Here is an 8,147-nt window from a genome sequence, read left to right on the forward strand (position 1 = left end):
GATCCAAATGCTGACTGACTGGACAAAGGGGACAATGCCTCCAGGGTGTGTCAGAGACCTTCGTGGCAGCCCTTACCATCACTGTCTGGGTGGTCTAGGAAGGAAAAATAGTTTCCTGGACCAGGTACCCCTGCTCTGTGCAGCCTCAGGACTTGGTGCCCTGCATCCCAGCTGCTACAGACCTGGCTAAAAGGGACCAATGTACAGCTCAGGCCGTTGCTTCAGAGGGTGCAAGCCCTAAGCCTTGGCAGCTTCCAAGTAGTGTTGAGCCTGTGTGTGCATAGAAGTCAAGAACTGAGGTTTGGGAACTTCCACCTAGATTTTAGAGGAGATCGAAATGTCTGGATTTCTAGGCAGAGGTGTGCTGCAGGGGTGGAGCCCTCACGAAGAATATCTGCCAGGGCAATGCAAAAGGGAAATGTGGGGATGGAACTCCCACACTGAGTCTCCAATGGGCACTGCCTAGTGGAGCTGTGAGAAGAGGACCACTGCCCTCCAGACCCCAGAATGGTAGATTCACCGACAGCTTTCACCATGAGCCTGGAAAAGCTGCAGACACTCAATGCCAGCCTACGAAAACAGCCAGAAGGGGGACTGTCCCCTGCAAAGCCACAGACAGGGAGCTGCCCAAAGTCATGGGAGCCCATCTCTTGCAGCAGTGTGACCTGAATGTGAGACATGGAGTCAAAGGAGATCATTTTGGAACTTTAAGGTTTAATGAGTGACCTATTGGATTTCAGACTTGCATGAGGCCTGTAGCACATTCATTTTGGCCACTTTCTTCCATTTGGAATGACTGTATTTACCCAATGCATGTACCCCCACTGTATCTAGGAAGTAACTAACTTGCTTTTCATTTTACAGACTCATAGGTGGAAGGGACTTTCCTTGTCTCAGATGAGACTTTGGACTTGGACTTCTGAGTTAATGCTGGAATGAGCTAAGACTTTGCAGGACTATTGGAAGGGCATGATTATGTTTTGAAATATGAGGACATGAGATTTGGGAGTGGCCGCAGAGGAATTATATGGTTTGGCTGTGTCGCCACACAAATCTCATCTTAAATTGTATTTCCCATAATCCCTACCTGTCATGGAATGAACCTGGTGGGAGGTAATTGAATCATGGTTGGGGTTTCCCCCATGCTATTTTCATGATAGTAAGTTCTCATGGGATCTGATGGTTTTATAAGGGATTTCCCCCTTCACTCAGCTCTCATTCTTCTCCTTCCACCATGTGAAGAAGAACGTGTTTGCTTCCCCTTCTGCTATGATTGTGAGTTTCCCGAGGTCTCCCCAGCCCGGCAGAACTGTGAGACAACTAAACCTCTTTTCTTTATAAATTACCAGTCTTGGACAGTGCTTTACAGCAGCATGAGAAGGGAATAATACAATATGTTGAACATTAGGTAGGTGCAAATTTATTGTGGTTTTTGCCATTAAGAATAATATATATAGCATACATATAATACTATATATAGCACATATAGTATAGTATATATATTATATATACTATATATAGTAAATAACAAGAAAAATAATTATTTGGAAAATCATAAATTTTGCTTACTTAGAAATTGGATCTTTATCACAATCTGCTTTTTCCCTGAGAGTTCATGATAAAAAGTAAATAATAAATGCTATGCTGAAAAAATCTCCAGGGATCTAATATGAATTAATTGGGAAAAATGTCATGAAAAATACTCTCATTGATACAATTTATAAAACTAAGAAATGTTGATATTACTATTTGGAAAATGTGTGATCATTGTGAATTATTAAAAATAAAATATTGTTACAAGAACATAAAATAGTTCGATTGTCACCCTCAATGATAGTGTTTTATCACCACCCTATCATAATGCAATATGAGTCTACAATTTTAGAAATGGGTCTTATGAAAGGTTATTAAATGTACCTATTGCGTTTAGAGTCCTTCTGAAAGCCCACTTCAAACATTATCCAGTAGTCTTTAATAAACATTTTTAGATTCAAGATAATCTCCTCCCTCTCACCCCAGGGGGAAAAAAGATTTTTTTTTGGCTCCTTAATTCACCTTTGACAAAAATGTTTCAAAATTCTGTCGACCCTATTGGGGAGCTTAGCCTTTTAAATAAATCTCTAAGCTACCTTTTTCACCTAGATCAAACTTTCAGTTCAGAGCACATTTTTCTTGATAGCCCATGCATTGAGTTAAATTTACAAGAAATCAATTACAGAATCAAGGAAAGCTTCTTTCCATGCACTTATACAAAAGTTGACTAGAGTCACTCTGCTAGTAATCAAAGAACTATTGGTAGTGTAGTTCATCCTTTAAGTACTTTCCAATATTTGTGATCCAGAAAAATGCTTTCCTTCACCCCTGATTGCATTATTCTAGTGCTACTTTGTCTCTTTTCTCTAATTTTACAACTTTTTGTTTTTATGTGTTTTCTAGATTTTCTTATTCATGCACCAAATTCTTTTTTTATCACATTTCTACCTGCTATTATATTAAAATAAATCTATGTAACATTATCTGTTACAATTTTTGTACAATTAAAATAGAGTTTTCATTCTTTTCAAATCTAAAAAAGCTTACTCTGTGTACACACAAACACACACACGTATATAAAATGACCATTGTATCACATTTAGTTTCTCTATCATTTTAGATGAATTCATTCATAATTAATTTTATTTGCTTTACTTGTCAAATATTAAGTTTAAAAACTCCTCTACATAACATGTAACACTTATATGACTTTGTACTCAGGATGCTCACAACAAGAGAAACATAACCAAGTAAGTTCTAACAACTACAAAATATTGCTTTAGCAAGATTTATTTCTGCACAAGTAAATTTTGTTTGCCACTTTCAACTATACACGATAATTTTTGGAAGAAGTGTATTTATCTGAAGCTATCTAAAAAAAAAAAATCAAGTCCAGGAGCGGTGGCTCACGCCTGTAATCCCAGCACTTTGGGAGGCCGAGGCGGGCAGATAACGAGGTCAGGAGATCCAGACCATCCTGGCTAACACAGTGAAACCCCGTCTCTACTAAAAATACAAAAAATTGGCCGGGCATGGTGGTGGGCGCCTGTAGTCCCAATTACTTGGGAGGCTGAGGCAGGAGAATGGCGTGAACCCGGGAGGCGGAGCTTGCAGTGAGCTGAGATCAGGCCACTGCACTCCAGCCTGGGCGACAGAGCGGAACTCCATCTCAAAAGAAAAAAAAAAGAATCAAATTGTCAAATAGAGTTTGAACAGCTAATCTTTTTAATTTCCTTAACTTTTGTCATTTATTTTATACATTGAATATAACCTCTACCCTCCAATATACAGTTGTCTTCTAGATATTGACATTTGAAAGCCTCACACCACTCTCACACTTAAAATATATAAAATTAAGCAACTCAAACATCCAATGATGGATATTGGATAAACAAAATATGGCATATCCATGGAATGGAGTGTTATTTAGCCTTTAAAATGTAGAAAATCTTGTCACATCATGCTACAACATGTATGAAACTTGAAGACATTTATGCTAAGTAAAATAAGCTAGTCACAATAAGACAAATAGCGTATGATTTCAATTACTTGAAGTATCTAAAAGAGTCAAATTCATGGAAACAGAAAGTGGAATAGTGAGTACCAGGGGCTGAGGGGAGCAGAAAATGGGGAACTGTTGCTGAATGTGTATAGAGTTTCAGATTTGCAAGACGAAAATTTCTGAGAACTTGGTTGTACAACAATATTAATATGCTTAATACTACTGAAGTGTACATTCAAAAGTGGTTAAAATTAGAAATTTTATTACATTTTAAACTAAAATTCTGACAATTATATATGAGACAAATTATATATATTAAAAATAATATATGAATATTAAAATGTAATTTATATTATTCAGTCAAATCTTTTTTTCCCCAGTCTTCATCTAATGGGCATACCTGAGTTGAACAAGCTAGAATCATGAGTCACACTTGATAAATATCTCCCCTTCATTTCTCGCCACCAATTTAGCACCAATTCCTGCCTAATTTTCTTTCAGAACATTTCTTGAACATGTTCATTTACTTTGAGTTATACTGCTCCAAACTTTATGCAAACCGTTATTATTTTGTGTGCAGTCTCCTAATCTGTCTTCTAACACTAGATTTTTCTCCACTCCAAAACGTTATTCTCACAGTATTCAGTATCTTAAAAACTGTGGTTAATTGGTATATGTGATGTCATTGAATAAATTATCCTATGGTTTCCCTTTGCTCATTTAAAGTCTTATATCTTCAGGTCTGTACACCAGACTAATCACATGTTATTCTCACCCTCACTCTTCGCATTTCTGCCAGACTGGTCTTTCACTTCTTCCAAGATGTCACATTTTCTCAATCTCAAGGATTTTATTCCTGGTGTTTCCTCTACACTAGACTACTTTGGAAAAAATATATTCATTTTTTTCTGGTCTCATCTTATGTAACTTCCTCAGATGGGTTTCATTTATACACTAAAAATTGTAGCTCTTGTTTTAATGCAGCATACACAAGTAAAAGTACACAAATTATAAGTGAAAAGCTCAACAAGTTTTTCAAATGAAAACAACCATATCAACCACCAAGTCAAAAAACAGAAGGTCTCTTTTGTTTTCCCAGAAACAAACTCCTCTCTAAACAGCATAAATTAGTTTTGCCTGCATTTTCATTTTTGTAAATGGAAGATTTCTATGTGTACCCTTGCACATAGATTGTACTTAATATTAAGTTTATGAGATGCATACACATTATTTTTCTGGTTGTTGTTTCTTTTCATTGCTGTACAGACTTTTAGCCTATGAACAAACCAAAATATATTACTCCATTCTACTGTAGATAGACATGTACACTGTTTCCAGATGTCCTTATCAAGAATAATGCTGCTACAAATATTTTTAACATTGTTATGTGGTTTTTTGTGCTCAACTGCAGAAATTTCTGTTGAATATTTGCTAAGGAGTAAAATTAGTAGGCCACAGAATATGGTGTTGTTAATTTTTAGTAATACAGACAGTTTTCTTAAATGTTTTACCAATTTTTACTCCCACAAGTATTATATAAGAGTTAGAGTTGCTGCATATCCTCACATTTGATATTTATAGTGTTTTTCATTGTTGCAATTCTGTTGCATAAGTAGTTAAAATTTGAATTTTTCTAATAATTAGTGAAATTGAACACCTTTTTATGTGCATATTGATTATTAGGATGCACTTTTTCTGAAAGGTCTATTAAAGTCATTTGACCATCCTTAAATTGGTATTTTCTGTTTTTTTCAAAGTTTCTTTTTCTTATTGATTTTGAGGAGGTATTTATATATACTGGATATATTGATATGCTTAACACTACTGAAGTGCACATTCAAAAGTGGTTAACATGGTAAATTTTTATTACATTTTTAAACTAAAATTCTAAAAATTATATAAATTAAAAATAATATATAAATATTAAAATAAAATTTGTATTCTTCACTCAAATCTTTTTTTCCCAGTCTTTCTCATCCAATGCGTATAACTGAGGTGAACAAGCTAGAATCATATTAGTCATACTTGATAAATATCTGCCCTTCACTTCTCACAACCAGTTTAGCACCAATTCCTGCCTAATTCTGAATATATGTACTTTGTTGTGTGTATGTATTAAAAAAATCTTGTCAAACAATATGACTGGAATTTTTACTCTCTGAATGATATCTTTCTTTTTTTTTTTTTGAAACAGAATCTCACTCTGTTGCCCAGACTGGAATGCAATGGCCCTATCTTGGTTCACAGCAACCTCCCCTTCCTGGCTCCCGGGTTCAAGAGATTCTCTTGCCTCGGTATCCCGAATAGCTGGGATTACCGGTATCCACCACTACGCCCGGCTAATTTTTGTAGTTTTAGTAGAGACAGGGTTTCACCGTGTTGGCCAGGCTGGTCTCAAACTCTTGACCTCAGGTGATCCACTTGCCTGGCCCTCCCAAAGTGCTAGCATTACAGGCATGAGCCACTGAGCCTGACCTCTGAGTGATATCTATTTATAAACAAATATTTTTAATTTAAATATGGTCCAATTTATATTTTTCTCTCTGTGGTTAGCATATTTGGTGTCCTTTTTGACATTTTTTGCCTGACTTCAATGTGTGTATATTCTATTTTGTAACAACTTAATCGCTTTAAGCTTGCATTTAAATTTGCAATATATTTCATATTTGGTTTTGTACATGAGAATAGCCTCAAGATTATTTTTTTTAAAAAATGATATCCAATTTGACACAGCACAGTGTATTCAGAAAAGCATTTATTCTCTACACCAGAGCAGTGTTATTTTTGTCATGAATGGATTGACAAATATAGGTGTAGGTGTATTCATGAATTCTATATTCTGGTCCTTCAGTCTATTAGTATATCATTGCACCACCAAACATACTTATCAATTGTATAATATTAAAAATAAATGATATATAGATGTTTATATTGTCCAACTTTGTTCTTCTTAACCAAGATTGCCTTGATAATTGTTGGGGCCATTTTGTGTTTATTTTATAAAGCTCTAATTTTCTACAATAAAATATAGTGGCACTACTTTTAAAACTTCATTATTAAGCATGGTGTTTACTATTGGGTTATGTAGATCGTCCTTATTGGATTAAAGAAGTTTCCATTTCTTCCTAACTGTATTTTTTGTGTTGCTATGATTATGTATTATTTTTAGAAATTCTTTTTTTTTTTTTCTGTTGGGTTGGTGGTACTGTGCCCTTTGTCATTTCTGAATGTGTTTATTTGCATCTCCTTTTTTTTTATTTATTGATCTAGCAAGTGGTCTATCAATCTCATTTATTCTTTCAAAAACCAATTTTTAGTTCTGTTGATCTTTTCTATGGTTTTTCACACCTCGGTTTTATTCAGTTCGGCTCTAATTTTGGTTGTTTATTTTCTTCTGCTCGCTTTGGTATGATTTGCTCTTGCATTTCTACTTCCTCTAGGTGTGACGCTAAGTTGTTAATTTGAGATTTTTCTAACTTTCTGAGGTGGTTATTTAGAACTATAAATTTTTAACACTGCTTTAGCTGTGTTCCAGAGATTCTGGTATCTTTGTTTTCACTAGTTTCAAAGAATTTCTTGATTTCTGACTTAATTTTATTGTTTACAAAAATCTTATTCAGGAGCAGGTTGTTTAATTTTCATATAATTGTGTAGTTGGAGAGATCTTCTTAGTATTGATTTCTATTTTTATTGCACTGTGGTCTGAGAATGTGGTTTGTATGATTTCAGTTTATATGAACTTGTTGAGAATTGTTTCATGGCCAGGCATGTGGTTGATTTTGAAGTATGTGCCACATGCTGATGAGAAGAACATATATTCTGTTGTTGTTGGGTGTAGTGTTCTGTGGTTGTCTGTTAGATTCATTTGGTCAAGTGTTGAGTTTAGGTCCTGATATCTTTTTAATTTTCTGCCTCAATAATCTAATACTGTTAGTGGGGTGTTGAAGTCTCCCACTATTATTGTGTGATTATCTAAGTCTCTTTGTAGGTCTCTGAGAACTTATTTTTATAAATCTAAGTGCTCTAGTATTAAGTGTGTATATATTTAGGACAGATAAGGCTTCTTGTTGAGGAAGTCTTTCTATTTAACCCTTTATCATTATATAATGCCCTTCTTTGTCTTTTTTTTCATCATTGTTGGTTTAAAGTCTGTTTTGTCTGAAATTAAAATAGCAACCTCTGCTTTTTTTAATTTTCCATTTGCATTGTAAATTATACTCCACCTCTTTTACTTTGAGCCTATGTGAGTCATTGCACATGAGATGGGTCTCTTGAAGACCATTGTGTCTTGATTCTTTATGCAATTTGCCACACCGTGCCTTTCAAGTGGGGTGTTTAGCATGTTTACATTTAAAGTTAACATTGATATGTTAAAATTTGATTCTGTCATCATGTTTTTAGCTGGTTGTTATGCAGACTTGATTGGGTGGTTGTTTTATAGTGTCAAGGGCTTATGTTCTTACGTGTGCTTTTGTGGTGTTCAGTAAGTCTTTCATTTCTATGTTTAGCACACTCTTAAGGACCTCTTGTAAATCAGGTCTGGTGGTATTGAATTCCCTTAGCATATGCTTTCCTGAAAAGCATTTTATTTCTCTTTCACATATGAAGCATA

Source organism: Rhinopithecus roxellana, chromosome 7 (assembly GCF_007565055.1).
Source record: "Rhinopithecus roxellana isolate Shanxi Qingling chromosome 7, ASM756505v1, whole genome shotgun sequence".
NCBI classification, from domain to species: Eukaryota; Metazoa; Chordata; class Mammalia; order Primates; family Cercopithecidae; genus Rhinopithecus; species Rhinopithecus roxellana.